At 42.3% G+C, this 13,438-nt stretch overlaps 1 protein-coding gene across 2 annotated transcripts in view; it reads right to left on the reverse strand.

Annotated features, from left to right (window-relative positions):
• Window positions 1-13,438, reverse strand: part of PKIG (cAMP-dependent protein kinase inhibitor gamma) — a 76,611-nt gene that overhangs the window by 29,614 nt on the left and 33,559 nt on the right. The window lies entirely within an intron of this gene.

A 13,438-nucleotide genomic window follows, 5' to 3' on the forward strand; every position in this document is an offset into this window, starting at 1 on the left:
ACTGTCGACCGCGGAGTTTGCTTTGCTGTGTTTTAATTCACTTCTTTGGTGTATAACATCCCAGCTTGGGGTGTAGATCTGCTCCCCCACCCCCACCCCCATCTCCTTCTTCCTGTTCAGTTTTCCAAGCTGTTTAATTTCTCCATAAAGTTTCCTCAATGCATGCTGGCACGGTGCCTGCGTGAGCTTGTCCTTCACTTAGGAGAGATGACACACGCTCACATGAAAGGCCTGGGGAACTGGGTTCCAATCTTGGTCACGTACGTACGCACGTACCTAACTGACTGACTGGCCTTAAGAAAGTCACCTGGACCTCAGTTTCCCCATCAATAAAATGACGGCTTTGGTGTCTTCCACTTCTGCAATTCAGTGACTGACTGAGGAGCTTAACAAATGCAACATAAGGAATTTTACTACCAGCTTGCGGGAGGGAAGGACCCAGGAGGGGTCAGAAGTCACTGCTCAAGAGGTTAGGCTCGGCCTAGCTCTTCCACCCCCCTCCATGGTGGAGCTGAACTGTTTCTCTGGGAGAAAAACCAAAAGAATTCACTAAACAAGTCCGGAGGGACATTGCAAAAGGCAGCATAAGCTGCTAGATAAGATAAAGAAGCAAGAGAACTTAACTGGCCTTAGGGACTCCCATGGAACAGCCGTAGTAACTAGAGATAAGAGCACTTGATGGGGAAGACAGAGAGAACCTCCCCACTTTTGTGAAAAGCAATGTGACGTGTATAGTGATGATGGGCATTGATTGGGGAGCCAGAGAGGTGGGTCTGAGTCCTGCGTGACTTAACTTCTCTAAACTGCAGTTTGTTTATTTTTAACTGTAAAATGGGACACTAAGGCCTCCATTTTAGGACTGTGAGAATTAAGTCCCACACGTAAGAGAATTGAAAGCATTTGGCACATACTGTCGATATATGGTACCTCTCATTGTTGTATACAATCTCATTTGATTCTCATTTTAGGAGAATTGGGTACCTAAAGGCCTCGTTATTAATCTCCTTTTCCTAAATAGGAAAATGAAACAGAGAAGGTAAGTGACAAGCCCAAGGTCACACAGCTCAGGAGGAAGGGCCAGATTTGGACAATGAGTCTTATAACTCCAACTTAGGCCAGCACACATGCCAATGCTACTTCTCAAAGTGGTTCCTTCACCGAGCCTGGCCCTTCTTTCTAAATGGGACCATCTCCACTTAGAAAAATGAGCTCAGCTTAGTAAGACAAGTGGGGGAGAGGTGGGAGGGAGAGTTTTCCAGGATTCAGCCAGGCCAGGGATGGGGAGAGGCAGTCAATCTGCCGCCAAAAGGACACACTCGGGGCCACTAGGTAAGAGGTGGTGCTTACTTGTTTTACTGCCAAAATACTACGTGGCCTGAAGCAAGTCTGGGCTCCTCTCCCCCAAAGAGCAAGACCTGATTTGTCTTAAAGTTACTTGGACGGGAAGCTGGGGTTGGAGATTTATCAGGAAAGAAGCAGCTATTTACAGGCAGGGGTAAGGCCGTGGTAGTTTGCGACTTAACCAGAATTTTGATTAGTTCTCAGAAAACTTTGATGCTCATCAAGAAAGGGCCAACCTAGGGGTGGCCGGTTAGCTCAGTTGGTTAGAGCGTGGTGCTGGTAGCACCAAGGTTGCCGGTTCGATCCCCACATGGGCCACTGTGAACTGCGCCCTTCTTAAAAAAAAAAAAAGAGAGAGAGAAGAAAGGGCCAACCCAACAGGCTATACAATAGGAAGGAGTCTGCCAGTCAGAAGGCTTTCCCAGAAGATGGTGTGGGACAGCAGTGGAATAAAAAGAACACCAGCCTGGTAAGCCATGGGGAGCAGCCGTTAACAGCTCAAAGAGCTGGGTTTCCTTCCTGGTCCTAGCTGTGTCTGATCTTGGGCATGTTCATTTATTTGTGCCTCTACTTCCCAATGCAAAACGAGAATAACAGCATTTATCCTACAAAGTTCTTATGTGGATGAGTGCCTGGCACATACTATACGGTGCAAATACCTGCAAAAATAAGCTGCCACATCCGAATACTAAAAGACGTTATTTTCTAATTCTGACTCAGTTTCACCATCCTCTGCCCTGAGGATGACATGACAATGAACGAATAAGGTCAAGAATGTCGGGAAGCCAGAAACAAAGACCCGGTAATTCTCTAGACTGTCAGGATGAGTAAGGAACAAAAGCCCGCCTGGGCTGGGGGCTGTCACTGTGTTCTCAGCAGTAATAGTCAGCGTGGAGGGACTGGGGGCCCGGGCCATTGTTGGGCTGTGCCTTTCTTTATTCTAGAAGTCCAGCGTCCTCAGGAAATGAAGCTGGGCTCTTGACAGGTTGATTTACTGACATCACTCTCAGCGCTTTGACTCATGTTTTGTTACTTGAACGAAAAAAATAGGAAGGAGCCCATTCATAAAAACAAAGATACAGTTTTCTTCTACAACATGTACTTTGTAGCACTTGCCGTGCAGACTGAATAGCTGTGTATCTGTGACAGAATCCACGAAGAGAGGGCTGTGCCGACACCAGCACACTCACTCTGTCTCCTGACAATGGCAGATATCCTTTGTGAACTGGGGCTATGCTTCGTGCTGAGCACTCTATAAATACCACTTGATGTCAGCCTCACAATAATCAGGTGCAGGAGGTATTATGAATATTTTCATCTTACAAATGTGGAAACTGACGTGTGCAGAGACTGACCAATCTACAAAGACTCACTGGAGTAAGTGACAGGGCCTGTGTTCCAAGCCATGATTGTCTGGGGCCAGGCCTATATTTTTAAGTCCCTGACTCACTTGCCTCTTAAAAAGAGTTTCCCTGTGGGAAACTTGGTGGTTCACAGCCAGCACTATCGGCTCCATTTGAGTAGAATGGAAATTTTGGCTGCTTCAGACAGCAGAGCTGTCCTGGAGGGCTCAGGCAGCCCCTCTGCCACTCAGCTGCCCTAATTCCCATCCTCTCACCCCCAGTCTGGAAGGGGTGTCTCCCCTCGGAATTTCCTTAGTACTTTATGTATTTCTCTCTTAAGAAACTTACCCTTTTCTCTTTTGAGGCATATTTATTTCTGGGCAGGTTTTATTCCTCTGCTAGAATTTGAACTTCTTAAGGAAAAGATCCATGTCTAAATTATGACCATGTTGTGCATATTATGAGACACTTGTTAAAATAAAATAAAAATCCATAAACAACAAAAACAAAAATTTTTATTGAACGTTTACCATATGCCTGATCATATTCTAACATAATCATAATCACTTATTTTATATATATATATATATTTTTTTTCTTCTTACATTTATATATATTATATGTAAAATAGAAGAGCAGGAAAAAAAGGGAGGAAAATCATCCATCATCCTATCATCCAGAAATGAAATGACCAGTTAACCTCCCGGGGTACAGACACAGAAAGAATCACACCTACACTCAAAACAATGTTTTCAAATCAACACTTAAGTCATTTGGGGAGGGAGGAGTTAGCCGTACAAAAGGTGACAAAGAAATGGTCAATTTTTTGTTTGTTTGTTTGGCAGTACACCTGGCTGCTTTTCTACAGGGTTTGATGCACTGAGCTCCACTTCCTGGCCCCCTCAAACTGCTGATGTGCCTGGTCAAGCTGGCACTAAGCCTGTCTGCTGTTAGTGAGCATCTAGAAAACGGACAGGGGTTTGCAAGGTACCACACTGCCCATCCCTGCCTTTTTTCAGCCTTCTAAAGACCTGCTTCCCACCAGCTAGAGACATAGGTTTCAGATTCGGGCAGTTACAGGAAAAATGAATCTTCACTATTGCGTTAATTTTAACCCATCTTAGCCTCATTGATGTTTACAGCTGAAAAGAGCATGTGGTCACCTCACTTTCCAGGTGAGGAATGCCAGGTCCAGAGGAGGCAGGAGATTCCCGAGTGCACAGCCTGGTGCTCTAACAGCAGGAAGACCTGCAGGTGCCAGGCTCTCGTCCCTGGCCACTGCACTTTGAAATCCTACTCAGCCATCAGATCTCAGATTCAATGTCACTTCCTCAGGGACGCTTTCCCTCTGAGACAGGTTAGCTCCCCCTGCTGCATGGTCCTATGGCACCCTCATTTTCTCCTCTTAGAACCCTTCACATACCTTATTGTAAGGACATGTTACGTGAGCTCCCTGCCAGACTGTAAGCTCCATGAGGTCAACATGTCTCCCTTGTTCACAGGTACAGAAGAGGAAACTCAAGAAATCTTTTCTATACACACGCGCGCACACACAGACACACTCTCACACACAGACACGCCCTTGGGCTTGAGCTAAAGCAATCGCATGCTTGAAGAAAAGTCTCATGGCGTCTAAACTGCAAACCAGGCTTTCCCTCTTGCACCATCAGCTCCCCACTCCATTCCTGTCTTACACAGAAGCCCAGGAAGCTCTGCAGAACCCCAGGCAAAGACAGGAGAGCTCCTTAAGTACATTGAAAGATATGCCGGGGCCCTCCAGGACTTGTAGTAAGAGATCAGGCAGCCCTATTCTGACCTTTGAAGGGCCCTCCTCTAACTGCGGCTCAGGTGCCCTAAAGCAAAGTACACCCACCATTCAATGACATACCAATAGCTTCCCTGGCAGGGGCCAGGCCTATGGGGCAAACAGAAAACCAATTCCAGTAGAAAATAAGGCCTATCTCTTAAAAGGAATCTCTTATATTAGTTACAAATGACACCCCACCCCCACCCCAAAAAAAATCACACGTCATCTGAGGAAAACCCACAGCATGACAAAGACTAAAATAAAGAGAAAATGGACCCTCTAATGAAGAAGGAAATTTGGACAAATGAGAAGCTTTAAAAAAAAAAATTCTTATGTCTTCAGGGAGATTCTGAAGATACTGGGTCCATAAAACATAAGATAAACTGACAAAACTGGGCTCTTGGAAATTAACAATGTGAACAGTGAAATTAACAATCGAGTAAAAGGACTTGAAAATAAGAGAAGGAAATCTTTCAAAATACAAGGGATTCACGGGATTTAAAAAGATGTTGATATAGAACAACAATCCAGGAAGTCCAACATCAGACTCAGTAGAATTTCAGAAAAAGAATAGGAAGGGGAGAAATCATGTGGAAAATTTCTCAGAGCTGAAGGAACACTGCATCTTCAAACGGAAAAGTTTAAAACGTGCTGAGAAGGATGAAAAGAGGCCATACCTAGATACAGTCTCCTAACGTTTCAGAATTCAAAAGGAAAAAAAAAATCCTACCCGTTTCTAGAGAGACAAAAACTGAGTGTTTCAAAAGAAAAGAATCACTTGCCAACAATACTGGGGGCCTGAAGACAATGAAGCCATGCTTTCTAAGTGTAAGGTTCTAAAGGAAAATGATTTGGAAAGCCTAGAATTTCCACTCAGCTATAGCCAATAAAGATATTTGTGGACATGCAAGGACTTACCCTCTTTCCCCAAAAATAAGATCTAGCTGGACAATCTCTAATGTGTCCTTTGGAGCAAAAATTAATAAGACCCGGTCTTATATTATTATTATAAATTATATTACATTATATTATATAAGACCCAATCTTATATTATATATGATATGATATTATTATATTAAAGATCCAGTCTTAAAGCAAAATAAGACCAGGTCTTATATTAATTTTTGCTCCCAAAGACGCATTAGAGCTGATTGTCTGGCTGGGTCTTATTTTCGGGGAAACACAGAACAATTTATCTCTCATGCACTGTCTTCTCAGTAAAACTTCTGGAGAATCTAATTGACCTAAACGTACTTTTAAACTAAGAGTTGAGAAAAACAGGGATCCAACAAGAGAGCTGAAAGGATGACGATGAAAGCAGCTCTGTGACCTTCATTGGCTCATAGGCCAACGAAGAGAGCGAAGGGCTGAGTACAGGAGGAGGGTGGAAGCCTCCAGAAAAACACAACTGACAGATTCCTTGATAGGTTTGCCGAAGCTGTATTGAAATGCTATGGGAAAGTATGGAAAGACTTAACGATAAGGAATAAGAAAAATGGAGGGTATTAAAGAGGCAGCTATTACAGTAATACAGAAAGGAAAAAATTGTTAGGGCGTTACTGGCTCAGCGGTGAACAACATTTACAATGTCATGACCCTGTAAAACACTGAACACGGATGTGACCAGAAAACTGTGACACTGGGAGGAAAGCGTTAAGAAGAAGAAGTGTAAGTGGGGCTGTGGTGTTTGTAGAAAAGCTAAAGCCCCACTGTGCCATCCAAGGAGGTAACACCTAAAACTGACCAATAAACAAAGGGCAGGATGGTAGTGTGTGGTCCCGGTTTGGATCTGGTCTGAACAAAAAGTACTTAAGAGTTCATTGCTAATAATAAGGGATTATTTTATGTGCGATAGTAGTAATATAGATGTGTCTGTGTGCGCGTGTGTGTATAAAGGAGTCCTCATTCTCTTAGGGACACATGCTAAAGTAGTTCCTGATGAAATGATACGCTATCTGGTGGCAGGGGGAAGATGGCTGCAGGCATAGATGAAACAAGACTAATCTTGCTTCTTGAAGCTGGGTAATGGGTTTTGCATACGCTTGAAAGTTTCCACCATAAAAAAGTGCTTAAAGATAGCTATATAAGCATATTATTTAAGGTATATAAAGAAAAAGACCAGAACAAACAGTTAACAGGATCAAAAGTATCTGCTCTTGGGAACAGAACCAGAGGGAGGGAAAGGAGGGAGTGGGGCCCGGGGACAGCTGCTTTTTAAGTGTAGGTGTTTAATGTTTCACCTTCAAAAGAACAAAGCAAAACTGTGTGCAGGTGTCATTTTGACAAAAACTGAATTAATTTTTAGAAAGGAATAGAGGCAATATTATTTAGAGAAATGGAGGTAACCATCAGAAGAGCTAAAAGCAGAAAAATTAAATGGCTGCCTCAGGATGAGGTGGTAACCGGGAGAATGATGCCTATCTGGATTCGAAGACTTTTTTTAGTGATGTTCATGTATTACTTTTATTTCAAAAAATGTTATCTATTATGATCAGTTATTGTCATCAGCTTTTAGCAGGGCCTTTTGCTAATTTTGACATGTATAAACTGAATCTGTTTCTCCAGGTGAAGAATCCTAAATTACTTGGGGTGAGTATCTCCACGTTACCTGTGATAATAACCATTATTGCCACTTAACCATAGTCTACCATTTTGTCAGTGCATTACATTTGTTATTTCTAATGTGTGTGACACTCCTGCAAGGCCAGTATTGACATTCCCATTTTACAGATGAAAAGACTGAGGCTGAGATATTAGTCATTTGCTTAAGGTCACGAAGCAGGCCAGACTTGGGAGACTCTCCACTACCCTCCCTCTCCTTTACATTCCAATAGTTTGGTATAGAGTTCAGAAGTACTTTTACATAAACTTCCTCAACAACTCCATGAAACAAGAGAAAGATTACCCTCACTTGACAGATGAAGAAACTAAAGCTAAGAAAAGTTAGGTCACCTGCCCAAGGATCCAGTACTTTCTTTCTTCCTTCATCATCTGTCCCTTCAACAACAAAATGTCAAGTTATTCATAACCTCCTCATGGGCAACTGACATAAGAGCTCCTGCAAATGAATGCAGCTGAAGCAGGAATTTTAAAAAGAGACTCATCTAATATGCTGGTCTAATATACGGCTCTTCCTATTTTTTCCAAAGGAAATACAGTAATAAACCATGCAATGTCCTCGGTTGCTCTAATGTCAGCATTTTGCTTGAGTCCTCACAGGGGCTCTTAAAATGTCAGCTGCCTGCCCGCCTGGCGTACAGCAGATCAGCTGCTGGCGTAGGCAGCTTGCAGCAGTTCTGACAACCAGTGCCGCGTTCTTCTTGGCTCCAAAAGAAAGGAATGAGCCGTGCGTGCTTCTGCCATGAAAAGGGAGTGTCTATCTCCTAAATCTCCTTCAGTCAACAGCCATGTGGCTCAGGGCTTTTTATAGTTGCCAGGGATCTTAGATCAGTGCTACTCCAGAACAGAGGCGAGTTTGTAAAGCTGTACAACAGGCTGTGCAGGGGTGGAGCCACAAGTGGGGAACTCAGGGGCCTGAGTATCGGGCCCCTGGTCATCATCTCAAGCCCTGGGGAGCTGACAGCTCTGCCTGGTAGAGGAGCAGTCCACAAGCTGGGCACAGGTGCCACGAGCCTGGTGTGAGACGCTGCTCCCTGGGCTGTTCTGGCCAAGCAGCAACTAGGGGGGAAGAAGCGGTGTACTTGAGTTCAAACTATTTATAGCACCCGCAATCTGCACATATTTGGATGACAAATCTCTGAGCTTCAAGTAAGCAGTGCTTTGCTCCTGGACAATTTCACCAAACACATTCCCTCCCCAGCTCCCCCACCCCCCCAGACCCGGCTCTCTAATACACGTTGCCCTCAGGATGTTTTATTTAAGTTGCTGAGTTTAAAGAGATTATAAAAAGAAACATTTTAAGAACAGTGACTTTTACTCTATTTGTCTACAAGGTATCATTTTAACACTTGAATCAGAGATGAAACTCTGATATAGTGTGTATCCTATAAAAAATACAACTGAAATGAAAACAGCACCTGAATGAGGTCTCTATTTTAACAGGTACTATACGGTTGCAATGATGCGGAACCCTGCTCAGGACGAACAAAGAGAATGTTTCTTGTGACACAGTTCATGCAGGATGATAAAAGTCTTTACAGAACAGAGCCACAAACAATATGCAATCAAATACACATTCCAAACAAACAACAGACATCTTATTACCCACCGACTCTGGGGCAGGAGCAGTTGCAGTGCCCTGTGCTCAGCAATGGCCCCTCCCCCACTGCGTGCCCAACAGGAGAGGTTTGAGGTTTGACTGCAACAAAAAGATGTACAGAGCCTTCTGCACAGTTTTAACGCACAGAAGGTGTTATATACCCTTGCCAACAAATCCGTTTGCAAAACTGCCTGTTTTTTTTATAGCAAAAGCAATGCTGACCAGCCTTCTCCCCTGAGCCAGGCACTGCCTAATCCCGAAGGAGAAAGTGGCTATTTATCACCACGTGTACTGGTTAACTGTTGGCACCTTCCCAGTCCTGTCACACAATGCAGGTGGCAATTGGCACAGAGAAAAAGGGCAACAAGTGAGAAGAAAGGGTCATCGTGTGAGGGGTGACGATGGACAGTTAGTTTGGGGAGAGAGAACAGAAAGGATTCCTCCAAGGGATCAATTTGTTTTCTTATCATTTCCCCCTGCCAAGGAAGCTCCCTAGAAAGACAAACAGAAAGGTCTCTATGTAAGCTTTCCATAACCCCACTTCTTAAAATTAGGAGAAAGTGCTCAGAGGGTGAAGGAAAGACACATGTCTACACACCGAGAGAATGTAAATTATTTTAGAAAATTTTTTGCAGATTGATTTGTCAATACTCTATTGACCAAAATTTTTAATACCTGCAATCTTTGATCCTATGATTCTGCTTCTAGGAATTTAAATAATATCCTCGTCATTCAGAACTTAGCTAAAATGTCACCTTCCTTAGGACTTTCTCAACCCACCCAACATAAGGGAACCACCCATCTACCTATCCCATCACTTCCTGTGAATTGTCTACACAGCACTGCTATTTTTCTTGTTCATCAGTTTGTTTACTGCCTGTCTTTCACTGCTACTTCCCCATCCCAAGAAAATGTCAGCTTTATAAGAGCAGGGACCTGGTGTGACACACCGCTCTTCCTATGTGCTGGATACCAGCCAAGGACTTTACATGATCACCTCATTTAAATCTCACAGCCATATGAGGTTTCTGTTATCATCCCATTTTAAAGATGAGCAAACTGAGGCACAGTTTAAGTCTAGTGAGTGGCCAGTAAGCGGCAGTGGAAATATGAACACTGACATGTATGACTACAAAGCCATGCTCTTAACCACCTCTCTCAAAATGAACCCAAAGTTTCAATGGGCACACACTTCTACCCAAGCAATTCTAGTTTTGGATATTTATTACTTGGAGATAATCAGACAAGAATACTTTCTTAGATATATCTTTATTTATTGCTTAGAGTAGCAAATATTGGAAATATGTTTAAGCAAGTCACCAGTTAGCTATAAACCTCAAGTTTTCTTTTTGGTAAACAGAGGCCCCCAACTCAGAGACTGTGAGGATTTAATGAGACAATGCACAGCACCTCGCTCATAGTGTTTGTTCTCTTGTTGTTGCCATATGCATTTAAATCTCTAAAAAGATATACAATATGCCAAATTGTTAAGAGAGGCTATCTCTGCACAGCAGGATTGTTGGGGGGGGGTCATTAACTAAATTGCATACTTTCATGCTGTTCTAAGTTTTATAAAATAAAAATGAATGTTATACTCATCAAAAACAAACATATTCCTTTTTTAAAATTTTATTTAAAGAGGATGAAGAAAATAAAACGGGAGAAACTTAAAGGAGGAAACTCAGTTTATGAGACAGTGAGAGAAACTAGCAGATCTCAAAATGAAAACGTTTCTCTTTTGTTCTATGTAAGAACAAGATTTCAATGTGCTTCAAAGTCCTATCCCATTGCAAGGGCCTACACCAGGAAGTGAAGGGGATTCTTAATAAGAATACAGGCCTACAGAATTTATTAAGATTGCTTCTTGAAATTTGAGAAAATGTTAACATACACACACGATAAGAAGCATTATTCCTTATAACCACATCTGCCTTCTAAAGAGAAAGGCTCTCATCAGATGGAAGGCCCTTTTTCGGCTTCTGATCACCTTTTTGGGTTTGGCCATTCAAAAAAAATAAATAACAGAAATAAAAGGCTGAAGGTTGCTAAGTAGCTCTGCACAAGAAAGAAAGAAGAACTGGAATTCTAGGGGGAAATCTGTGAGGAATAAAAGGCAGGGAAGGAGCAAGAAGCCAGGAAGATAGCAGAGGTCTGGAATTTCTACGTGACCCTTTTTTGGGACTCCCAAATTATCAACAGAGCTGACAGTAACACTTACAAATGCTTTTTGTTCTTGATGGAAACCATGGAAAGGATTAAGTTTTGATTCTGAACTGACAGGTTGAAAGAGACAGAGGTGACCAGGCAGAACAAAAGCCACACCTTCACTCCCAAGAAATCGCCAGAATCTTAAGGAAACTCTGTCGGGACTTCTACGGGGCACGAAACAAAGGGTCAAGCTGATGTGATCTAGATCTGAAAGCATTAGCACAGCTGAGTTACATACAGTTCATTTATCAAGTGAGATCAAGGAACAAACTGACGTGTGTGTGAGCGAAAATGAGTCCACTAGACTACTCCACACCGTTGAAAAGCTTTTCACAACTTGTGCTTTGATGCCCACGCATCTTAGGTCACATACTTCTTTGAGAATGCGATGAAAGCTAAGATCCTGTTCTTCAGAAAATGCGTATCTGCAAATGAATGTAATTCCAAGGGGTCTGTGGAACCCTGTAGGCTATCTCTGGATCCACTACAAGTCCACAGACCAAGTTCAAGGGAAACTGCCAACAGTGTTGATGGCAATTGCTTGCTGTTGACAGTGGGCATCACAAGCCACCTTGTAGTTTATGCAGAAGGCGTCAGAACACTGCCAGCATCCACTCATTTGTAAACATTTGTTGGAGATCTAATACACCAGATCCTGAAGGTATAAAGATAACCGCCATGTGATCCGTGTGCTGGACAGTACACTGAGTTAAATTCAACCGAGGGAAGGAAATAAGAAAACTTATCACTGCAATAGGGTGGGATGAGTCAGACTGCATATCAGACTAACCTCACCCCTCAATTTCCTTTTTGGCTCCAGGACTTACTAACTAGAAATGAGACAGCAAGTGGAAATGATTGACACGAATACTGAGCAAAGTAGAAGAAAGCAACAAGGGACCAAGACAGTGGTGCCATTTTAAATAACCAGCCTGCTCTTCTGTGGATTTTTGATTTCCCTCTGTGTCTGCATAAAAATATCTCAAACAAACAAAAACAAAACCCAGAGCTCTTTTCTTTAATAAACAGCGACCATGGATTTTTTTTTTAATGTCCCTTTAAGAAAAAGGAATTAACAAATTAGAAGATTGTTCTGGAAAACTCATCTAACGCTAAGAGAAGCCTGCAATCCACATTGCTGGTCTGCACTGATAGATCAGCAAATAGTTATTAAGCTCCGAAATAATAATATCTGCATTGCATGGGGGACTTTCACGTAGATTGTCTCATTTCTTCTGCAACACGTATCTTCTTGCAAATGCTTACGTTCTCATTTAATAGAAGAAGAAATGGAGGTAACGGAGGGCAAAGTGACCTACCTACCCGGGGTCATTTACAGTTTGTTAAATCCTGCAGCCAAAAGCAGAACACAGATCAACCTACCTTTCCTTAAGCTCACAGGGAGAATGACAGTAATGACAAAAACCAAAAGGCCAGCAGAGGCACTAGCAGGGACAGTGAGTGGAGAGAGTGTTAACATGGCACGTTAAAGCATGTGTGATGAACTCAGATGAAGTTGAGGACAAATCCTGGCTCCATCCTCTACTTACTAGCTGTGTGACCTCGGGCAAATCACTTAATCTCTCTGAATTCTGGCATCTCATTTGTTAAATGAAGAAAATAACACTGTCTATCTCATTTAAAAGTAGGGAGGTAGAGTATAGGAGGTAGAATGAGAAATGGAGAGGCCCTAATTTCTTCATCTTTCACAGAGATACAAAGTGAGTGGATTAAGAATGCCATTTCAGCCAACAGATGGACTAAATTTCCCAAAACCCTTCTCCCAAAACTCCCCCAATGATGGGTGCTGTTACCCTAGGAAATACATCAAATACATGGCTGAGCGTAAAAGCAAGCCTGGGAAATTTTCTGAGGCCAAATAAGAAGCACAAATCCAGCACGAAAAGCAAGTATCAGACCTTTGAAGGACATCTGTAATTCTAACAATACAGAGCTACTTATTAAAGTTAACTGTCTAAAAAGAAATGAAGGAAAAAAATATGTATGTGTGCATATATCTTATTTAGAATTTTGGAGGTAAATGCCATAATTACTAGAAACTATTAAGTGAAAAACAAGTGGCTTTTAAGAAAAACATGGGTAAGTGGGAGGGAGATTTAAAAAGAATTTTTTTTTATGTATCTTTCTGTTCTATCTGGATGTTTATTTTTGTGTACAGGTATTACCTTTTTTTAAGGTTGGTGGTACTCTGCCATCACCGGCCATAATAAATAGTAATAGGATGAATGACGTAAATATGAATTCTAGAAGAAAAGAAATTCAGTCCTATGACTGGAATAGGTATTCTCCTTTAAACGTGCCTTATCAAAGAATTCTTTGTAATGATAATAGCCGGTTTTGTGGAGATACGGGAAAATGTAGGTGAGAATGGAAAATGGCACAACGTTCCTAAAAGGCAATTTGACCACCACGCATACTGAAATCCTTAAGAAACGTACGTGGACAGGGCGTATGTGGGAATTCTCTGTGCTCAATTTTGCTTGAACCTAAAATTGGTCT

The sequence above is a fragment of the Rhinolophus ferrumequinum genome, chromosome 23 (assembly GCF_004115265.2).
Source record: "Rhinolophus ferrumequinum isolate MPI-CBG mRhiFer1 chromosome 23, mRhiFer1_v1.p, whole genome shotgun sequence".
NCBI classification, from domain to species: domain Eukaryota; kingdom Metazoa; phylum Chordata; class Mammalia; order Chiroptera; family Rhinolophidae; genus Rhinolophus; species Rhinolophus ferrumequinum.